Source organism: Crinia signifera, chromosome 2, assembly GCF_055691185.1.
Source record: "Crinia signifera chromosome 2, ASM5569118v1, whole genome shotgun sequence".
Classification (NCBI taxonomy): Eukaryota; Metazoa; Chordata; class Amphibia; order Anura; family Myobatrachidae; genus Crinia; species Crinia signifera.
In genome coordinates, this window is record NC_139218.1 from 17,698,912 (window position 1) to 17,723,131 (window position 24,220).

Consider the following 24,220-nt stretch of genomic DNA (forward strand, 5'->3'; position numbering starts at 1 on the left):
AGGCTCAAGGTCCGGCGCTGGTTCCCAAAATACGGGGGACAAAATGACTAGGGGTCCCCCGTATTTTAAGAACCAGCACCGGACACAACCAGCCAGCAGGGTAATGCCACAGCCGGGGGAAACTTATTATATAAGCTCCCGCGGCCAAAGCATTAACCCCCTGGCTGGTCAGCATGGGCAGGGGTCCTGGGGAAGTGGGGACCCCCCCAAATGAAGGGGTCCCCCCCCTCCAGGACTTACCAGCCCATGCTGATAGTCCGGGGCTGTCCCCGATGCCCCTGGGCGGTGGGCATCGGGCTGATGGCTTGTGTAAAAAAAAGAAGTGAAACTATTGTTTTGTACTGGCGAACTATGAGTCCCAGCAAGCCTACCCCGCATGCTGGGACTTGGAGAACCACAAGTCCCAGCATGCGGGGCATTAAAGGGCCCGCTGGCACTTGTAGTTCTGAAGTACAAAAAATAGTTAACAAAAAACACACTGACACACTGTAAAATAAAAGTTTAATACACACAAAACACACACACACTGATACTTACCTACCTTGAGCCCGTAGGTCGGTCCCTGGATCCTGGGTCCGGGCTCCGGGGCAGAAGAGTCCGGTTCTGGGGCCTTGGTCCTGGTTCCGGGGCTGGTCCTGGGGTTCCGGGGCTCCTGGGCTGAAGAATCCGGGGTCCGGGATCCGAGGTAGTCCCCAGGGGTACCTAAGGAAGGAAATCCTACTCACCTGGTCCCCGGCGACGACCTCGGCATCCTCTCCGGTGACAGCGCTGCTCCCATCTGGTACCCGGCTCGCAGGACTTTGACAGGCGCAGAGATGTTTCCTCCTCGGCGTCTCTAGTCAGAATGATTTCTGGCCAATCAGGAGCTGAGAAAGTTGGCTCCTGATTGGCCAGAAATCATTCTAACTAGAGACGCCGAGGAAGTAACATCTCTGCTCTAGATGCGCAGAGATGTTACTTCCTCTGCGTCTATATTCAGAATGATTTCTGGCCAATCAGGAGCCGACTTTCTTGGCTCCTGATTGGCCAGAAATCATTCTGACTAGAGACGCCGAGGAGGAAACATCTCTGCGCCTGTCAAAGTCCTGCGAGCCGGGTACCAGATGGGAGCAGCGCTGTCACCGGAGAGGATGCCGAGGTCGTCGCCGGGGACCAGGTGAGTAGGATTTCCTTCCTTAGGTACCCCTGGGGACTACCTTGGATCCCGGACCCCGGATTCTTCAGCCCAGGAGCCCCGGAACCCCAGGACCAGCCCCGGAACCAGGACCAAGGCCCCGGAACCGGACTCTTCTGCCCTGGAGCCCCGGAGCCCGGACCCAGGATCCAGGGACCGACCTACGGGCTCAAGGTAGGTAAGTATCAGTGTGTGTGTGTTTTGTGTGTATTAAACTTTTATTTTACAGTGTGTCAGTGTGTTTTTTGTTAACTATTTTTTGTACTGCAGAACTACAAGTGCCAGCGGGCCCTTTAATGCCCCGCATGCTGGGACTTGTGGTTCTCCAAGTCCCAGCATGCGGGGTAGGCTTGCTGGGACTCATAGTTCGCCAGTACAAAACAATGGTTTTACTTCTTTTTTTTACACAAGCCATCAGCCCGATGCCCACCGCCCAGGGGCATCGGGGACAGCCCCGGACTATCAGCATGGGCTGGTAAGTCCTGGAGGGGGGGACCCCTTCATTTGGGGGGGTCCCCACTTCCCCAGGACCCCTGCCCATGCTGACCAGCCAGGGGGTTAATGCTTTGGCCGCGGGAGCTTATATAATAAGTTTCCCCCGGCTGTGGCATTACCCTGCTGGCTGGTTGTGTCCGGTGCTGGTTCTTAAAATACAGGGGAACCCTTGTCATTTTGTCCCCCGTATTTTGGGAACCAGCGCCGGACCTTGAGCCTGGTGCTGGTTTTATAAAATCCAGGGAACCCCAACTTGATTGTTCCTTTGATTTTATGATACCAGCACCGGCTTTTTGAGCCCGGGGCTGGTTATGCTTAGGGGGGGGACCGCACGCCGTTTTTTTTTTTTTTTAAACCAAAATCGCATATATGAAAATGCGCACATTTTCAGGACTGAAAATGCGCACATTTTCAGGACTAAAAATCGACCGAAATTGCGTCAAATCACATTTTTTGCCGCTAATTCGCATCTCATTACATATGCGATTTAGCGTAAAAAAACGCGATTTTTAAAGGTGCGATTTCTGGCGAGTTTGGAACTCGTCCAAAAATCGCACCCTATTACATTTCGCCCCAAGTCTCACTTCTCGCAGCCCAGCCACCTCAGCGGGCCCACATTCGGACATTCAACACGCACAATAGCAACATTACTTTCAGCTGCACACAGTACACATACATGCAGCATAGAGGTTTCTCTCATTTATCAATTACCTAACTACATGGCAGCAACACGGGAAGCGCACTTTTAAACTTTAACCATTTACACTTTTCTGCGTTCATTTCTCTTACATATTTCATTGCTTTTACACATAAATCTAGCTCTATTCTTATCTGCTATTAGTGTGGTGTAATTGGGGAAGGCAATTAGTTAATTGAATGCAATAAATAACCCCCGCACCCCTTCCTTCTGTGGAACAAATACCAGCATATTCTGTGCCCCAGGATAAAATATTACTGCATGGCAACAACATGTGGGTGGTTATGGTACAGGGGTGTCCAAAATGTCGACTGTGATCTACCGGTAGCTCTCACCGGTAGATCGCGACCAACTCCTGACTCTGAAGCCTCTCAAGTAAGGAGAAGCTAAGCGCTCCCAGTAATGCAGTGTGCGGCTGACGTAATGACTGTTGGATCTGCCTCTATTCTCCTCTAATTACCGGCACCTTACACAAATGACGGTACGCCACTGTCAGGATCCTAGGCGCCGATTCCCCAGATACACCAATCCCTGCCATCTGACACTCTTACTGGGTACCCCAAGCGTTTGTTTATTTCACCACGATTCCGCTTGCCACCAATCAATGTACCCTTTTTGGACATAGTCCACAACAGCTTTGATTCTGCCGACACACCAAAATATGAATTACACTTTAGCACTCTGGCGCATTCGTCAGAGGCTTGGGCTGGATAACCAGCAGACACCAAAACTAAATTATGATTTTTAATTTAAGTGAAAACACTACAAGGCTTACAGTATATTACAGAAAACATAGGTTACAAGATATATAGTTAAAAGTTAAGTCATGCGTAAAAAGACAATTTCAGAGAAAAATAAAAACTTTGGAAATAAAAACCCACCAATCCGATAAGACTGTGGGATGGAGTGGAAATCTCTCCTGGTACTGGAACATTCCGGAGACAGGTATCAGACCCGTCTCATTCTAAGGATAATGAACATTATTTCTTGTGTGCCACACACTTTTAAGATCTGTGCTCCACCCAGCCACCCTCCTTTCAGGAATCTTCACTGTCACATGGGGTCTCCTGATGATATACACAGGGGCTGGTTAATTTACTTTCCTTTTGAAGCTGAGCAATTAGCCATCAAGGACCAAAGCTTTGACTTTTGTATACGGAGCACCCTCCTGGGGTCAGAGTCAATAAACTGTGTTGAGACATACCAGGCAGACCGGATCTTGATCTGGATTCTAAGGGAATTACTCCCATTGATACTTGGCTGAGGAGATAGCACCACACTATCAGAAACATTATTATAAACAGAGCGTATGGACTTCAAAGTAAAGGGAACCCATCTGCTTTCCTGTTTCACCCACCATTTCCTCCTAACCATCCAGGGTAAATGCAGGTCACTTCTCAATTACATTTTATACATTAGACAGTTAGGCCAGAATGGCGTGGTACATTTACGTCCATTCTGGCATAAAAATGACAGTCACTCATGACAGGATGGCGTCCAATCATGACACCCACAATTAACGGCACCCCCTGTCTGGGGTTGGTGTCTGTACCTGATGAAGGGGGTCAAATCCTGAAAGCTTGTTTTAATACAGACTTTTTTTCACTTTACTGAAATCGCCTTGGTTTCCATTGGATGTGCATGCAGTTTTCTGATTCAGGCATGCTGTTTTTGGAGACGATTAGAGAGCCAGCTGATGTGGACTATATCTCTTATATATTTGGCTACATCTGTCACTCAAAGTGTGTCTGACTCTCTAACGCTGGGTGGAGCCTCTGACTCACATGACTGACTCGCATGACAGAGAACCAGCCCAGTGAGACACCCTCTGAATCCCCATGTTACCCAGCAAAGACACAGCTACTCACCAGACATACCAGGTGAGCGCCCCCCGCGATTCACGGCACCCGCGATTCCCGACCACCCCTCCCGCGATTCGCAGCACCCCCCACGACCCCCCCCCCCACGACCCCCCACCCTCCCGCGATTCGCGGCCCCCAGCCCCCCGCGACCACCCCTCCCGCAATTCGCGGGGCCCCTCCCACGATTTGCGCGCTCCCCCGTCCCCACGACCCCCCCTCCGGCGATTCGGGGCACCCCACCCCCACGCGACCGCCCTCCTCCTGCGATTCGCGTCTCCCCTTCCACGATTCGCTGCAACCCCCCGCGCCCATCCCCCCTGCACCCCCTGCGACCCTCCCCCGATTCCCGGCACCCTCCCTGACCCCCCCTCCCAAGATTTGCGGCACCCCGCGCCCCCCCACCCAGTTACTATAACCAAAGCGGATACTTTTGTTTTGTAGATTGGAGTCCCGCACTGAGTATCCTGACAGTCGGCTTATTTGTAATCCAAAAGGGTAAGTAAATCAGATAATAATTGCTGGTGTTCTCACTTTGTAACAACACTGTATATATCCTCTCTGCACTTTCCTTCATATCCTTTGCCTAAACGTGTAACTCGCTGTGTAAAGTCTTTACACTTTATTGCTTGTTACAGTCGCTATTTCTCCATCAAATAATATTAGTTAGGGAAAGATTCATAGGGTGACATTCTATGCTATGCGCTAAATGCATGGATAGGTTGCTCCTTGTCGAAGCTGGGGGCATGCCTGCACACTGAAAAAAATCTTGTTTATATGATCCGAAGATCCATTCCCCACATTTATTAAATCGGTTAGTGGGGGTGCAGATCCCAAACAGTAACAAGTTAACGTATTTAAAGAAAAGAGAAAGGACTGTTGTTCAGGGACCGCACTTTAATCAATACACATAAAATTTAACTTTTAATTATTATTTTCTAAAAAATCCCTTTATAGGATAAGATAAGAGGCCGCAGTGAATTTATAGGGGTTAAAATCATACATACAAACACATACACATATACACACAGATGGTGTTTTAAGTGAACAAAATAGAAGGAAAAGTGATCCTTAAAAATAACCTTTGTAATTGAAAATGTCAATATTTAATCAAGCACTGTCTCAATGTAAATAAGAAAAAATTCCAGAAAGGTGTCAATGACTACTATCGGTCATTGGAATATACCCTTAGCTCCTTTTTCACATAAATGTTTTTTCAGAAAAATCACTTTATGATGTATACTAGGTTATGGGGTGTTTGGTGTAACTTTACTGCCCTCTACTGACCAAAGTGAGATTTCTTAGGCACTTTTATTTTTAAGAGCCCAAAAATTGGTATATGAATATCCCTTTTAAATATTCCTTCCACACAGCTGTGTTCTATCTGTCCTAGATAGGGTGGTCCTCACGTTTCTGGCTTTATTGCCTCTAATGTTGCCACCTCACAGCTGTGTTTGACAGTGAATTTAGGGGAAAACAGCAGTATAGATTTTGCCTTACTTCAGATAGGCACTATCTATTTGTTCCACATGGGAATGAATTTAGGCCGATATTTATTGCCCTCTGCTGTCTGGAAAGCAGAACTTCACTCACAACTTTCCTATTCAATACAGTATAATTAAGGAGCTAACAATCTAAATACTTTGAGATAACATTTCTATTGTGCTAACAGACATTCAATTTAAGGTATCAACCAACACATGTTTCACTGCACCAAAAGCAGCTTTTTCAAGGCCAGATAGAACACAGCTGTGTGGAAGGAATATTTAAAAGGGATATTCATATACCAATTTTTGGGCTCTTAAAAATAAAAGTGCCTAAGAAATCTCACTTTGGTCAGTAGAGGGCAGTAAAGTTACACCAAACACCCCATAACCTAGTATACATCATAAAGTGATTTTTCTGAAAAAACATTTATGTGAAAACGGAGCTAAGGGTATATTCCAATGACCGATAGTAGTCATTGACACCTTTCTGGAATTTTTTCTTATTTACATTGAGACAGTGCTTGATTAAATATTGACATTTTCAATTACAAAGGTTATTTTTAAGGATCACTTTTCCTTCTATTTTGTTCACTTAAAACACCATCTGTGTGTATATGTGTATGTGTTTGTATGTATGATTTTAACCCCTATAAATTCACTGCGGCCTCTTATCTTATCCTATAAAGGGATTTTTTAGAAAATAATAATTAAAAGTAAAATTTTATGTGTATTGATTAAAGTGCGGTCCCTGAACAACAGTCCTTTCTCTTTTCTTTAAATATGCGCTAAATGCGCATGTTTAATTCGCACACCACATCGCCGCAAATCGCCTATTTTGAAATCACATTTTTCAGCCTAAATGCGCATATTTAATGTGATGCGCATTGGAGGCTGAAAAGTGCGAATAGGGGCGATTTGCAGTGAAGTGGTGCGCTGTTTTTAGTCCTGAAAATGTGCGATTTTCATGTCTGAAAATCGCACATTTGCAGGACAGCGCAAGGTAGTAAAAAAAAAAAACCGAGCGCGGGGTCCCCCGCCCGAGTATAACCAGCCCCGTATTTTAAGAACCAGCACCGGACACAACCAGCCAGCAGGGTAATGCCACAGCCGGGGGGAGACTTTTTATACAAGTCCCCCCGGCCAAAGCATTAACCCCCTGGCTGGTCAGCATGGGCAGGGGTCCTGGGGAAGTGGGGACCCCCCCAATGAAGGGGTCCCCCCCCTCCAGGACTTACCAGCCCATGCTGATAGTCCGGGGCTGTCCCCGATGCCCCTGGCCGGTGGGCATCGGGCTGATGCTTTGTGTAAAAAAAAGAATGTAAACTATTGTTTTACACTGGCGAACTATGAGTCCCAGCAAGCCTACCCAGCATGCTGGGACTTGGGGAACCACAAGTTCCAGCATGCGGGGCATTAAAGTGCCCGCTGGCACTTGTAGTTCTGCAGTGTAAAAAATAGTGCACAAAATCACACTGACACCCTGTAAAATAAAACTTTAATACACACAAAACACACACACACTGATACTTACCTACCTTGAGCCCGTAGGTCGGTCCCTGGATCCTGGATTCGTCCTCCGGGGCTCCAGGGCAGAAGAGTCCGGTTCCGGGGCCTTGGTCCTGGTTCCGGGGCTGGTCCTGGGGTTCCGGGGCTCCTGGCGTGAAGAATCTGGGGTCCGGGATCCGTGGTAGTCCAGAGGGGTACCTAAGGAGGGAAATCCAACTCACCTGCTCCCCGGCGGCGACCTCCGGTGACAGCGCTGCTCCCGACTGGTACCCGGCTTAAAGGAGTTTGTCCGGCGCTGAGATGTTTCCTCCTCGCCGTCTCTGAACAGAATGATTTCTCGGCCAATCAGGAGCTGAGAAAGTCGGCTCCTGATTGGCCAGAAATCATTCTGAATATAGACGCCGAGGGAGTAACATCTCAGCGCATCCAGAGCAGAGATGTTACTCCCTCGGCGTCTATATTCAGAATGATTTCTGGTCAATCAGGAGCCGACTTTCTCGGCTCCTGATTGGCCGAGAAATCATTCTGTTCAGAGACGGCGAGGAGGAAACATCTCAGCGCCGGACAAACTCCTTTAAGCCGGGTACCAGTCGGGAGCAGCGCTGTCACCGGAGGTCGCCGCCGGGGAGCAGGTGAGTTGGATTTCCCTCCTTAGGTACCCCTCTGGACTACCACGGATCCCGGACCCCGGATTCTTCACGCCAGGAGCCCCGGAACCCCAGGACCAGCCCCGGAACCAGGACCAAGGCCCCGGAACCGGACTCTTCTGCCCTGGAGCCCCGGAGGATGAATCCAGGATCCATGGACCGACCTACGGGCTCAAGGTAGGTAAGTATCAGTGTGTGTGTGTTTTGTGTGTATTAAAGTTTTATTTTACAGGGTGTCAGTGTGATTTTGTGCACTATTTTTTACACTGCAGAACTACAAGTGCCAGCGGGCACTTTAATGCCCCGCATGCTGGGACTTGTGGTTCCCCAAGTCCCAGCATGCGGGGTAGGCTTGCTGGGACTCATAGTTCGCCAGTGTAAAACAATAGTTTACATTCTTTTTTTTACACAAAGCATCAGCCCGATGCCCACCGGCCAGGGGCATTGGGGACAGCCCCTGACTATCAGCATGGGCTGGTAAGTCCTGGAGGGGGGGGACCCATTCATTGGGGGATTCCCCACTTCACCAGGACCCCTGCCCATGCTGACCAGCCAGGGGGTTAATGCTTTGGCCGGGGGGACTTGTATAAAAAGTCTCCCCCCGGCTGTGGCATTACCCTGCTGGCTGGTTGTGTCCAGTGCTGGTTCTTAAAATACGGGGGACCCCTAGTCACTTTGTCCCCCGTATTTTGGGAACCAGCGCCGGACCTTGAGTCTGGTGCTGGTTTCATAAAATCAAGGGGACCCCTATTTGTCGGGGACCCTGATTTTATGTCACCAGCACCGGCTCAGTGAGCCCGGGGCTGGTTAGACTCGGGCGTGGGACCCCGCGCTCGTTTTTTTTTTTATTTAACCATTTGTTTTATTTTTTACAGCAGAACCCTGCACGGAACATTGCGATCTGTGCAGGGTTCTGGCTAATTCGCCTAACAGACCCAGGTCTGAAATTAGTGCGAAAATTAGTCACTTAAAAAATGCGATGTGCAAATGCGCATAGCATTAAATAAGCGACTTGTATACTTTTCTGTGCGCAAACATCTGGATGCGATAAAAATGCGAATTAATCTCGCATTTTTATTCACCAGACCTTAACGCACAAAATATGCGATTTCAGCCCCTATGCGCATCCCATTAAATCGGCGATTTAATGGGAAAATGCGATATCGCCATTTTGTGGTCTAATTACCGCAAAATAACGATAATCGCATAGCATAGAATGTCACCCATATTTTCTCCTTCTGATGAGGAAGCACATTAATGTCTGCCTGATGTACAGCAGAGTTGCCGACCCTCCCGGAATTTCCGGGAGTCTCCCGAAAATCGGGTCCCCCTCCCGGCCCCCCGGAAGGGTGGGCAACCCTCCCGGATTCAGGGGGGACCCCCGCTGTCCCCCGGATCGCGGCATTAAAATGCCGCAATCCTCGGATCTCAGAGGAGGTGACGGAGCTAAAATGACACAATCGCGTCATTTTAGCCCTGCCCCCTCCACGGATATCCGTGAATGCACTGGTTTACCATCATGGGGGCGCAGCTTAGTGATGTCATGCTTAAGCCCCGCCCCCCTGAGCGGCTGCTGAAACTCTCCTCTCCGGGCTTCTCCCAGAGAGGAGAATAATAAAGTCGGCAACCCTGATGTACAGTTATCATCTGAGGTAAACACAGTCTTTTTGTTAACCCTGCCTTAGGTTATTAGCTTCTTTTAACCTTCCTGAGATAATAATTCTTTCAATATATACATCTAGGGGAGAGAAGAGCGTATTACAGCCTTTCTGAGGTAAAATGTCCTTTTCTGAGGTAAAATGTCCTTTTCTGAGGTAAAATGTATTTAAACTGTATACAGCTGTGTAGGTAAATATGAGAAAACCCCTTTCCTGGGCTGGTACAGGTATGTATGTATGTATGTATTTTGGGACTGGACTCACTACGCCTCTCCTTTTATCATTTACAGTCTGACAGACTTCTCACTAGGGATGGCCATCGATGATTCAAAATCATCGATGGTTCATGGCCGATGTCGAATACTTTTGCCATCGATGGGGGAGAACCAGATGTTTTTTTTTTTCAAAGTGCTGGGATACTTTGCATAGCTCCACCCCCTGACACCCGCGAAGCCCCGCCCCGTGTTTTGATTGGCCCACAGCCCAATCAATCAAACACAATGGATGACCATCGATATGTAAAAATATCGATGGTCATCCATTGCGTAGTTTAGCACTATCGATGGCATGTTGCAGAATTGCCATCGATGGCAACCATCGATGGCAATGGCAACGATGGCCATCCCTACTTCCTACAGACTGCACTGCCCAACTGCTCACCCTCCTTCTGACACAGGTCATGTGACCAACTCCTGACCTTAAACAGTTGCAGAGGCTGCTGGGAATTGTTCATCACTGTAAACAAATTCACTATAGCATGCTTCATCATGACACACAATACATTGTATAGTAGGTTATTACATAGGGAGCTGACACACACACACACACACACTGAGTGATACATTACCTGCGCTAATATGCCAACACTGACAGTGATGCGGCACCTAACCCGCAGGTGACATCACGCACACCAGCAGCTGGCCTGGGGCTACAGTGTCCCTGAGCAGGGTATTGGAAGGTAACTTGGTAGCAATCCCATGAAGTACGAGGACCTCAGGGTAATGTGTGTGGTCTTACAATGAGCAGAATAAACCATTTATTACAGAGATCAGTCAGGGCCAGATTAACAATGGGGCGGATGGAGATACAGCACCAGGCCTATATAACAAGGTCCATCATCGCGACAGTAGGATTATAGTTGGCCACTCATCGGCTATAAATTATTGGTTTTAAACAATATTTCTATTTTCTCACAAAATACTACAATGTTATCATTTTTATGATTTTGTGAGATAGTTGGTCTGATAGAGTAGCGGTTGTGCACACCCACATGCCATTGGCCACACCCACACATCACTGACCACACCCATATGGCACTGATCACATGGTAGTTGCTAAATCCTAGTTGGGTAAAGGACCTTTCACGCCCAGGAGGAGGAGGAGAAAGGATGGGGGCTCATGCCCAATGGGAGGCCTGACAGTGACACTATTCACACCCCCACTGGATGCCTCTAGTAACCAGGTGCCCGAAGCATGGCAAGCGCAGCATGCCCGCGAGGGTATGCTTTGGCTGGTTTCTTCCGATCTTGCTCCTCCCCCTGTTCTGACCGGTCACATGACAGGTCCTTAGCCCACTAGGATATAGACCTATCCCTGACCACACCCACATGTCACTGATCACACCCACACAGCACTGGTCTCAGCCCCAGGCCCATGTGGCCCCTCATCCAGCCCTACAATCAGTACTGCTGCACCTTGCAGAAAGAAAACCCTCAGAAGAAATACCCTATCTATATAAGTATGTGCAGAAAAACAGTAGATAGAGTAACTTTGCCATAGAGCAGCAGATATCAGGTGATACGTAATGTTCAGAAACGGAGAATAAAGTCTATGGGGCCAACTCCGTTATCTGTGTGGGGACGAATTACTATCCAAACTGATTCTAAACATTAATGGCGAGTATCTGCTGCAATGGGTGCGGTGTAATAGGTCGGCAATTTCTAGGCCCACAATGGGCCTTATTCTAGTTCACTCGTAGCTGGACAAAACCATGTGCACTGCAGGTGGGGCAGATGTAACATGTGCAGAGAGAATTAGATTTGGGTGGGGTTTTTATTCAAAGTGAGATCTATATTGCAGTGTAAAAATAAAGCAGTCAGTATTTTCCCTGCACAGAAACAAAATAACTCACCCAAATCTAATTCTCTCTGCACATTTTACATCTACCCCCTGCAGTGCACATGGTTTTTCCATCTAAGAAGGAATTTGCCTCAAAGAGTGAACTAGAATAAGGCCCACAATGTCTCAGTCAACTCCAAAAAGTTTAAAAAGGCAAATTTTGCAGTTACAAAATGTGGAAACAAGCAAAAAGTTGACATGAAAACGGTTAAAACATGAAAAGGGTGACATGAATTTTTCACATTCATTTGGTGTCAATGTCGACACCTATGCATGTCCCCTCGCATGGCTTGCTTCACTTGCCATAATTCGAGCCAGGTGCCTCACTCTGCTACCTGTCTGGGAACTTCTGCACTTGTGTCAACCTTTTGACCATGTCGACCACAAGCAGGTTGAGCGCATGGTGACATATTGATTGTCGATGTAGACATTGTCGATCTACCATCCAGATACCTGCTCCAATATAGCCATGTGAGACATAATTCCATCATTATTGCTGTTGTCACCAAGGTCATTGTGCGCTGAATATTGCTGTGTGCTTTTATTTATTTTTATCCTTTCATTACTTTCACTTCTATCCTATTTCATTACTTTCACTTTTATCCTTTCATTGCTTATGCAAGAATAAAATGACCTATTTGATTGAAGTACTTTTGGAGTGTGGCGCTATATACCGGGGAAATATATGTACAGGTTGAGTATCCCTTATCCAAAATGCTCGGGACCAGGAGAATTTTGGATAACGGATTATTCCGTATTTAGTAATATTAATATTTCAATGATGTATCTTGCATTTATGTTGTACATATACATCAAACACATGAAATAAACACAAATATATTTTATTTGTGCATAAAACAAGGTTTCAAAACATGAAACAAAGTTTGTGTACTATCTCAGGCACTGAATTGAAATGCCAAGCAATCATTGTCTTGCACATATATAGTGCCAGTTACATATCATGTCCCCAGTAGTGCTGTTACAGATGTCCCCAGTAGTGCCAGTTACATATCATGTCCCCAGTAGTGCTGTTACAGATGTCCCCAGTAGTGCCAGTTACATATCATGTCCCCAGTAGTGCCGTTACAGATGTCCCCAGTAGTGCTGTTACAGATGTCCCCAGTAGTGCTGTTACAGATGTCCCCAGTAGTGCCAGTTACATATCATGTCCCCAGTAGTGCCGTTACAGATGTCCCCAGTAGTGCTGTTACAGATGTCCCCAGTAGTGCCAGTTACATATCATGTCCTCAGTAGTGCTAGTAACATATGTCACCAGTAAGTTTAAAAAAAATATATATATTTGGTTCACTTTCTGGAATGTATGGTTTTCGGAATAATTCGGATACGGGATACTCAACCTGTATATATTTCAGGGACATGCTGGTAAAAATGGATGTGACCAAAAGGACAAGGCCACAAACACGAACCAAACCAGGTGGCTGTTACAAGTGTGTAGGCTGCACAACATGCAGCTACATGATTTCTGGTAGGGTCTTTTACCATCCGCACTCAGGTATAAAATACACCATCCATACACCCTTGACATGTACCAGCACATACGTGGTGTATCTCATCAAATGCCCATGTGGCCTATGCTATGTGGGTAAGACTATCAGGATGCTTAGAACCAGGATGGCCCTTCACCACTCGGCGATCAAGGCAGCATTAGAGAAAAAGGACAGTGAGCAACCTTTTGCTAAAGTTTTCAAGAAGGAGAAACACAGTTTGGCTACTCTGTGCTACATGGCTATAGACCAAGTACCTGAGGACATACGGGGAGGCAACAGAGGAAAAAGATTGCTCCAATTGGAGACCAAATGGATCCATGAACTGGATACCATCAGTCCCAGAGGGCTCAATAAACAGATCTCATACAGGGGGAAATTCTCTAAACAGGAATGCGGTAAAGCCCCGTTATCAGAATTTTACCGCATTTTGATATGCAGCAAAACCCGCACGGCGGGTTTTCGCTGCGGGGGTATCACCAGCAAAAGTTGGCGATACCCAATAGAAGCCTATGGGCTTCTTAATGCACCCACGCCGCCCCGAACGGACCCCCGCCACCTCGCACCGACACCACTCCCTCACCTGTGTCCAGGCAGCACAGCGCAGTGCTGCCTGGACCTGTGACCTCCTCCTTCCTGCACTGTATCCTCTTCTGGGTGCAGGGAGGAGAGCCCACACACGCATGCAGCAGCAGCCCCGGGTAATGGAGGGAGGGGGGAGCCGCCGGGACCTGCAGCGCATCGCCTGCAAGATCGCAAAGGAAAGCTCTTAACGCAAGAGCTGTCCATTGCCATAATTATCGCATATGTTAGAGCATATGCGATAATTAGGTCTGCGGTAGCCCGCGTTGTGCGGCGAACAGGGGGCGCGGATGTTACAGCATTCCGCCCATTATGTGTTCCTTTAATAATGCTATAGATCATGCCTCATTGCTCTCCAGCACCTTAAACATTCCATCTATTTCTTTTATAAAATTATTTTGTCTTTCACTAATGCTATATCGTGCACTTTCTCATGTATAGTTGTATATTACACCTTGTTTATATATTTTAGACTTTTTTATTTAGATAGTCTGTCACCTATTTCACACTTATCACGTTCAGACTTTTTTAATATGTGTATTTTTTGCAGTGTTTTATCCGGGTTCCCTTGGCAACAAAGACACTAACACGCTGAGCTGGTCCCTGGTAACCGGCCAGGAGGTCGCCGGAGTTGCTAGGGACGCTGCACGGATGGGACGCACTGACGTGTCAGTGAGATGACGCACTTCCGGGTCACCGGGGACGGCGGCTGGCATCATGTGGTATGCTAAGTGGACCCCCTCACCACTATAGGTATAGGTAAGAGTGTAAGCCTTCTGATTTTGTCTTGCACCAGATGTTTTGCTTTGAAAAAGGGAATTTAATCCCGAAACGTTAGCTTATCTTAGAAGCTGTGTCAGAGTCTTTTCTTGTGAAGTCCGCGGGAGTGCCATCGTTGTCATTTGGTTTGCATATGTGCTCTTGTTGGTGGGCTTGTTCCAAGTGGGATCTTTTAGGAGTGCCGGTCTTTGGAAAACGTATATATGTGTGTGTGTGTGTGGGGGGGGGGGGGGGGGGGTGGGGGGGAGGGGTGTTGTGCAGTGAGAACTACAACATTATGAATATTGTACCAAGTGTTTACACAAAATAGTGATGTGCAATTAATAAAGATACAATAACAGTACAAGAAGGTGCAAGTAGCTGCAAAGCTTTCAAAGTGCTTTGTTTTTCCGACAAAGCTAGGTTCCTGTAAGGAAGCTGGTAATACAAAAAAACTGTGAAGCTGTGACTAGTGGTGATTTAGCCACATCTGTCCCTAGTCTGGACCCTAACTCTATTATCCCCCCTCAGTGGTCCACTGGTGCCTGCGGGCTAGTCTTCGCCTGTAACCGCCCCAGCTGTAAGGGCGACTTAGGTCCGCCCAGACTCCGTTGCAGCATGGATTTATGTTGGAGACACGGCAGCAGAGGAGACCGTGAGGTGACAAGAGGAGAACTAACTGAAACAACAAACAATACAAAACAGACTATAATACAGGGACTGACAGACTGGACATAAGTACAAAGGCAACAATGCCAGAAGGTGATACCGGATTAAATGAGCGTGGCCAAGTTGTCCTATGTGGACTGCAGCTCCCTGACAGACAGACGAGACAGCTGTAGTGACGCGGCTCAGCACGGCAGGGACACCAGGCTGCAGCTTCACAACCAAATGACAGGACTATGGCAGAACTCTACAGGAAAGGACTACACAGGCTGCAGGACAGGAAACAACACTGTACAGACAGGATCTCTCAGGACTGCGGACCAGGAACAAGACTGAAACCAGACTCTATAACCAGCACCCAGTGCTGGTGTGAACCATACTTGCCAACTTCTCAGCTGGGCTTTGCGGGAGAGAGCAGTTTGTTATAGGAAATAGGGGGCGTGGGGAGCTCACAAGCATAATTTGGATAGCTCCGCCCATGGCCCCACCCCATTTACGGCATGCAAATGGGGCGGGGACATGGGCGGAGCTATCCAAAGTACATTTCAGAGTGTACTTTAGTGCTACATTTATCAAATTTGCAAACCTTCCTTCTTCCCACGCTCCCTCCACGCTGCTGCAGCTTTATAAAATAAACTGTTCCTCTCCTCCTTTGACCTGCACCCTCATAAAAAATGTTAAAAGGCAGTGGGGAGACCTGTACATGAATACATTTGACGTAAGAGTTCAGCCATTCAGTGTAAAGAATGGAACGTATAATACAGCGGAAGATTGCTTTGCTGATCAGAATTTCACTGTACCAATAGTCGTGGGTGCTGCGTTGGGAGTCCTTGTAATCCTAGTGATTGTGGCTTATTTCATTGGCCGCAGGAATCGGCGGTCCATTGGATATGAACATTTTTAAGGATTATGAGAGAGGATTTCAAAGTATTTGACACAGTATTTACAATGAGCAATATCAGAACTGACTCTACAGACCGTTATAAAGCATTACATCTTCCATTCAAAAAAAAAAGGCAGTGGGGAGGGGAACGATTTTTATGAAGCTGCGCTGCTGCTGCAGCGGCAGCACGAGCGTGGGGGTCTGCAGTGAGTGGTGTTAATGGTGATTAAAATATAACCAGAGTGACAATAAGTGAAAAGCGTTGGTTACTTAATAAGTCCGCAACCAACGTACCCTTTATACCTAGCTACGTGCGAACAAAGCGTAGCGCAGCGTAGCGTACCTTTTATAGTATTATGTATACCAAGAACCAATACCTTAATCAGAGATTCCTTCACAGTACTTTGTCTCTAATCTGCGAATATACCTTATCGGACTGTGTCCGCAATATACCTTATCGCTATTATGCGAATAAACAGACAACGACCACTGTATAGAAATATGGAGATAAGAGCTCCGTAAAAAGGTTGTATTTGAGTCCCTAATGGACAAAAGGGGGTTACAGAAATAAGAATAAACAGGTTTAACAAGTAATACAATATACTAACAATGAATACTAAACAGACTCTGCTAAGGGGAAAGAAAACAGATACAAGACACAATCAGCCAATCAATACAATAAGGATAAATACCGTTAATGCAACCGTTACCGTTCTCATCAAATATGCGAAGTGTAGTCCGGTCAGAGCTCACTATCGTTCAGGAATGAACTATAGTCCGGTAGGAAGGTCCAGGGAAAGTTAGATGTGCCGAAGAGACTTTGGCTGCTCTGGGTCGCCTATCTTATAGGGTCAGAAAGGGGAGGTCAAAGGCCATTCTCATTGGCCAGAGGTCGAATGTCAGGTCAGCTGTGATTGGGTGGTAAGCTGATACACCTGGTTTGGCTAGGTCCAGGGGAGTGAACTTTAAGAGTCCTTTGTTTGGTGGTTTCGGCATCAGCAGTGATAAGAACCGGTTTCATCTAGATTCCTTTGTTACATACTTTTAACAGAAACTGTCCCTGGAATATGGATTATATCCATAACTGTCGAGCCGTGTATATTGCGGAATATTCGCAATGACCGGAATACTTCGCACAATGAACTGAACGGAACGGTACTAAACACGATACAGACATATGTATGCAGGGCTAACTAAGCTATGTGTGGCGTTCTAAACCTTTAACTATATTTTACTTAGTGTCAGTATGTATTTATGAATTTATGTGTGATAGTATGGCTACTCTTCTGGTCCACTTTGCCACGCATACTCGGGTATGGAAACTTTATTTGCGCAACTCTGCGAACCAAAATGGCGGCCATACTATCCTAAAATGGCGTGTGTGTAACTCGACTTCCATAGTCCACCCTTTAACAGTAATTATAAAACTGTTACAATACAAAACATTTCACACGATAATACAGAAATTCATAATCCTAACAGAGAAATTGGGATACATGAATTAAACATATAAGGGGAGTAAACCATCTGCTCTCGGCTGATCCAGGATCATGGATAAACGATGGGCCGCATTTATCGAACAACCTACTCAGGGTCACGAAGGATAATGTACAATTTTGGGATAAAAATAAAAACAGGGGTGGTTACAACATATACACGTTCACAAATATGGTTTCTTTAAAGGGAGGTGGTTTCGATTTTAGGGTCATATACCAAACCCTGGTCTTCCTCTGTATCTCTCGTTCTTACACTCATGATTTCGGTACGTTTTGTCTTTCCCCGGGTCACCACCTTTAAACATTTGAACAATAGCACAAAGACTATGATGGCACCACCGATACAGAGGAGGAGTTTTCCTATGCTAGCTATGATCCCCTGCGCCCATTCTCCTAAACCAGAGAACCAGTGCATTGGATTCAACCAGGAGGTCCATTCACTAACTTTGTTACCTATTTCTGCCAGGCTGATATTATGTTCCCTTCTAAATTCCCATTTAAGCTGAAGAATCTCATCCATCCGGTGATTGATGATTTCTTCTGGGTCTTCAGTATTGTTGGTGATATATGTACAACATTTCACCCCAAACTGTGTAGAAAGGGTGACACAATATCCTCCTGTCATAGCTGTCAGATAGTTCAACACCATTCGATGTTGGACTAGCTCTCTTTTATACGCTTGCAACTCCTTCCCAGTGTATCTAAAGGTGTCATCATAAATCTCAGTGATGTTATCTACCAAGCTGGCTAATGCTTGCATATATTTAAAATTTATGACTCCTCTGGCGGTATGGGTGATATCTAAAGCAATGAGGAGTTGGATACCGAACGTCTCGTGTATCATTTCGGAAGCTAGGGGTTCTTTCCTGATGGTTAAATCCCTTTTATGGATTTGGTCATAATGGGTATGAGTGTAAGGAGGAGAAATACCTCTGTGTATGTTCATCATCTCATCATGTGTGAGGGTCATCACTTCCGGTAACACTCTGCCTAGATAACAAATACCAACGTAGTTCATGGAGAGCCATTTGTACGCCCTCCTACCACAAATATAATAAACATCGTCAGGGAGAAAATAAGGGACAGAGTATTTCATGATCTTGTCACACATTATCCATAAGAACATCCCCGTCCCCTGTTCCCTGACTTGTTCCTCACAGATTTCTGGCTGTAGGGTTACATTACAGTAGCCGGCTGATACTCTGCCGGCCATCATTTTACTTCTCTTCACCGTGTAGACATATTTATAGTGTCTCCTACTGGTTCGGATTTTTAACAACAATTCTTTATCAATAGGCTCTCCATCTGGACGCTGGGAGTAAGTTATTGTCTGGTTATGCCATGTCACTTCCCAAGTACCAATCGCTCTGGAACTCGAGAAGTTCATACATACCAGGGATTTGTCCACTTGGTATGGGTGTAATCTAAGACTAGGGGACCTGGTATACAGGTATCTCTTATCCAATGGCCTCCCCTTATTTAATACGCTTATCTCTGAAATATTAAGCGGGTATGGGACTAGGCCTACACTACTCCTTTTATGTAACACTTGTGAACACACCCAGCATTCTGTTTGGTTTAAGACCTTACCCACTAGTGAGTGGTAATCACTCAAAGGATGTCGGCCTGTAGTTGCCTTACTTGTCGACTGACATCGCTGGATGCATTCTTCTTCCATTTTAGGTTGACAATATCTACAGACACAGTACTCACCAGACAATAACTCATCACATAGCCCTTGAACTACGTTTCCCTCATACCTTTTACCTTCTCCTGTCATGGGCAAAGTGTCAAGCTGGTTTAGGGATTCTACCTCACCCATATCTGGGTCCATTATTACACTGTCAGAACTCCGCTCCGATCGCTCTAGAATGTGGCAGCCACCGAGTATCTTTGGGTGAATAAAAGAACACAGAAAGAAAACAAAGACATATATGCATAACTGTGAACCTTTTGCTTGGAGTCCTTCCATCATCTCTACCAGGGGACTTTTATTTTGCTCTGCTCTTAGACCTTTGTTCGCTCAGGTTGCTCGACCTTGGCTGCTTCTCAGTGTTCCCGAAACAATGCTTCTAGCGACACTTCTTCTCTCTCGCTCTCTGCACACTGGGACTCTGGGTTACTGGCTTTCTTGCAGTGGGACGAATGTATCCAAGTCTCTCTCTCTGCGACTTTAATTGATGTAGTGCTGGTCAACAAAACTTGGTACGGTCCTTCCCAACGGTCTATCAAACAACCTGAGCGTAAAAAATTTCGGATCATAACAAAGTCTCCTGGTTTAAGATTATGACAATTCTCGGTAGGCATATCAGGGTTCAGTAACTTCAGCTGCTTTTGTTGCTCCCTTAGCTGTTTGTTTAGCTTTAGGATATACTGTACAGTTAGCTCATTGTTACATTTGAGATCATCCTGTGGGTCTATCATGATGTGTGGCTGCCGACCAAACAATATCTCGAAGGGGGACAAGTTGAGCGGAGTCCTGGGAGTGGTCCTAATGCTATACAGCACAATAGGCAATGCCTCTGGCCAAAACAACCCTGTTTCAGCCATAACTTTACCCAATTTGTTCTTAATAGTACCATTCATTCTCTCAACTTTGGCGCTCGCCTGGGGACGATATGGAGTATGAAGTTTACTATTAATCCCCAGGAGTTTACACATGATTTGGAAGACCTCTCCTGTGAAATGAGTGCCTCTGTCACTCTCAATGACCTTTGGGATACCATACCTACAGACAAACTCCTGACATATTTTCTTTGCTGTAAAGGTAGCAGTGTTGGAGGCAGCGGGGAAAGCCTCCACCCAGCTGGAAAACATGTCAACACAAACTAATACATATTTCAAATTTCTACAGGGTGGTAACTGTATGAAGTCGATTTGTATTACCTGGAAAGGGCCTTCTGTAGGAGGGATGTGGGATGGCTCTGTTGGGATGGCTTTTCCAACGTTCTTCCTCAAACAGGTGAGGCATGACATTGCCACTCTACCTGCTTGAGAAGCGAACCCTGGTGCACACCAGTAGGCTTTTACCAGCTTGCACATACCTTCCTTCCCAAGATGTGTCAGCCCATGGGCCGCCTCGGCTAGACTAGAAAGGTATGCTCTGGGGGCCACTGGTTTCCCGTGTCCATCTCTCCAAAGTCCGGTAGACTCTTGGCCACATCCCTTCGACTTCCATACTGCTCTTTCCTGTGGGGAACACAAATTCTGCATGTCTATCAGTTTGGATGTGGATACCATGTTCAGTGTACAAAGGTTGGTGGGATGGGTGAAAATATTTACAGGGCATGCGGCCCTTTTCGCTGCCTCATCAGCGCGGCTGTTACCAAGTGACACCGGGTCCTTCTCTGATGTGTGAGCTTTGCACTTGATAACAGCCACTCTGTCTGGAAGCTGAATAGCTCCCAGAAGTCTCCTAATATATGTCGCATGCACCACTGGTGTGCCAGCCGCCGTCATGAAATTTCGGAGGCGCCATAGGGCTCCAAAATCATGGACTACTCCGAAAGCATATCTGGAGTCGGTATATATGTTGACTGATTTTCCTTGGGCCAGTTCACATGCTCTGGTCAGTGCCACCAGTTCCGCTACTTGTGCTGAGTGAGGTGGTCCCAAGGGTTCAGCTTCCACAATACCTTCTCCATCTACTACTGCGTAGCCTGTGCACAGCTCTCCCGTGTCCGTCTGTCTATGACAGCTACCATCTGTGAATAAGGTTATGTCTACCTCACTTAATGGGCTGTCGCTTATGTCAGGACGTGCTGTGAAGGTCTGATTCAGGTAGGTCATGCAATCATGTTTATCCTCACCCTCACTAAACTCTGCTTTACCATATTCAGCAACATTCCCATCACCCTCCACCCTTTGTGCCTTGGAGGGCACATGAGGAAGGAATGTGGCTGGGTTTAGTGTGTTGCATCTTTTGATGGTAATATTTACTGGGGCCATCAGCGCCAGTTCCCACTTAGTGAACCGTGCTGAGGACACATGACGTGTTTGGGCAGAATTTAGGAGGGCAGAGACAGCATGGGGAGCATGAACAGTTAAATCGTGTCCCAACACTACGTCCTTACTCTTACTTACTAGTTGTGCTATTGCAGCCACACTTCGTAAGCAAGTTGGGAGTGAGCGTGCTACTGTGTCCAGCTGGCCACTGTAGTACGCTATTGGTCGGTTGGCATCACCATGCTTTTGTACAAGTACTCCTGCCGCACACCCACCTGATTCAGTTCCGTACAGTTCAAAGGGTTTCCCATAATCTGGCATTCCCAGTGCTGGGGCCTTTGTTAGGCTCACCTTTAGTTCCTCGAAAGCCAGCTCAGATTCCTCAGTATGAGAGACCCGATCTGGCTTAGTTGAGGAAACCATCTCTTGTAGTGGTAATGCCAGAATAGAGAATCCTGGGATCCAATTGCGACAGTATCCACACATGCCTAGGAACGTACGGATCTGATGCTGGGTCTGTGGCAATACCATGTTCTGAATCGCTTGGATTCTGACGTCGGTGAGGTGTCTCAGCCCTTGGGTAAGGCAGTGGCCCAGATACTTAACCCTGGTCTGGCATAATTGCAGCTTATCCTTTGATACTTTATGTCCTGTCTCTGAGAGATGCATCAGCAGCTGTCTAGTGTCATCCACTGATGACTCCAGTGACTCAGAACACAACAATAAGTCATCAACATATTGTATCAGTATCGAACCACTCATGGGTTGAAAGGATTGTAAACAATCATGCAAGGCCTGGGAGAAGATGCTGGGGCTGTCTATGAATCCCTGGGGGAGTCGTGTCCAGGTATACTGTACTCCTCTGTATGTAAAGGCGAACAGATACTGGCTGTCAGGGTGCAAAGGGACGGAGAAGAACGCTGAACACAAATCAATGACTGTGAAATGAGTACAGTGAGGTGGGATTTGCATTAGGATGACAGCTGGGTTTGGCACTACGGGGAATTGGCTCTCAACTACCTTGTTTACCCCTCTCAAATCCTGCACTAGTCTGTAGCCCCTCCCCCCGCTCTTTTTCACAGGAAAGATGGGACTATTGGCCGTGCTGGAAGTTCTAACTAGGATTTCCTGTTGGAGCAATCGTTGGATCACTGGGAATACTCCTAGCTCAACTTCAGGTTTTAAAGGGTACTGCGGTATTTTTTGGGGCTATCCTGCCTTCTTTTAAGCGGATTTCTACTGGAGCTACATTTGCCATTAGCCCAGCGTCCTGTCCATCTTTAGTCCAAAGGGAACTCGGTATTTGTGCTGTAATTTCAGCTACCCTAGATGGATTTGATTCTACAACAGTGGAATACAACATTAGCCTCTGAGGACTGTCCAGCATATCTTGCACTTCTTGTGTAAGATTTTTAGGAGTGTCTAGGAATACCCCATCGGGAGTGCAATAGATGACACATCCCATTTTACATAGTAAATCTCTACCCAGAAGGTTAGTCGGGGCCGCTGCAGCCAACAGGAAAGAATGTTTGGTATGCAAAGGCCCGATTGTAACCTCTGCTGGTTTCGTCAGTGGGTAATGTTGTATTTTTCCTGTTACCCCAATTGCCGCTACTGATTGGTTAGTGAAACCCAAGTGAAGAGGAGTGTTGAGAACAGATCTGGCCGCCCCTGTATCAACCAAAAAGGTTTGCCTTACTCCAGCTATATCAACCTTCACCTGAGGTTCCTCTCTAAGGTGTTGAGTTAATCTAACTGGCTGTAGGATACAGGTATGACCTGTTTCCTATTGTCTGACCTGAGTTGCCCTTAGCACAGTGTCAGCCATCAGATGGGGAGGAGGCATGTTGCGTGACCTGTCTGTCTCCTCCCATTGTCTAGGGGCTGGGTATCTCCGTGTCTCACCTTTGTGAGATTCCCATTCTCGCTTATGTGTCTGGTAACTCCTGTGGTTTCCTAACCTACAATGAGCTGCAATGTGTCCCTCCTTATTGCAGTTGTAACAGATAATTGGCTTTCTACCTGTGTCCCTGGTGTTTCGTTGATATGCAGCTTTGTTTGGGGCATTAGTAAGGGCTTGGATGCTAACCATCATCAGTTTGTCAGTTTGCAGTTCCCTGTGCTTCTTAATGTTGCGGTCGTGGTCCACAGCAGATTCCCGTAGGGCATCCACTGTCATTCCACGCCAATTTGGAAAAGAGGTTTGGACTCTGGCTCTCAGGTTTTCCCTAAGCCTTTCCACCAGCACAGAGACAATCATCTCCCTCAGGTGGGGGTCGTCCTTAGGCTCGGAGACACCAGTGTACTTTGATACCTCCAGTAAGGCTTTTGTAAAATAATCAGCAGCAGTTTCGCCATCTTTCTGTTTGATGGTGAAAATCTTGCTATATTCTACTGCTGCAGGAAAATACACTCCCAACTGTAAGTTAATCAGGCGTATATTCTCCTGGTTGATCTCATCATTTATCTCCTTGTCCACTTTCAATCCACTATCCTGAATGAATTTCGGGATGTCAATGTGAGTGGGGAGACAGGCCCTCAACATGATTCTCCAATCCTTGTTGGTGGGCTCATCAGAGTTTCCTAGATCCCTTACAAATTTCCGGCACAATGCCAGATCTTTCCTTGGGTCAGGGAAATCTGAAATGATGGACCGCAGCTCTAACCGTGTCCATGGGTTTAGCATGTTCATCTTTCTGGTAGGTATCACACCCTCTCTGTCTGCCTTACCATAGGGAACCTC

The 24,220-nt window shown here is 46.7% G+C and overlaps 1 long non-coding RNA gene across 1 annotated transcript in view; it reads right to left on the bottom strand.

The window, feature by feature from the left end:
• Positions 1-15,377, bottom strand: part of LOC146058678 (uncharacterized) — a 30,899-nt gene extending 15,522 nt beyond the window's left edge. The window contains exon 1 of the long non-coding RNA XR_014469894.1: positions 15,257-15,377. This is a non-coding gene — a long non-coding RNA (uncharacterized LOC146058678). The remainder of the gene's footprint in view (positions 1-15,256) is intronic.
• Positions 15,378-24,220: the final 8,843 nt, after the last annotated feature.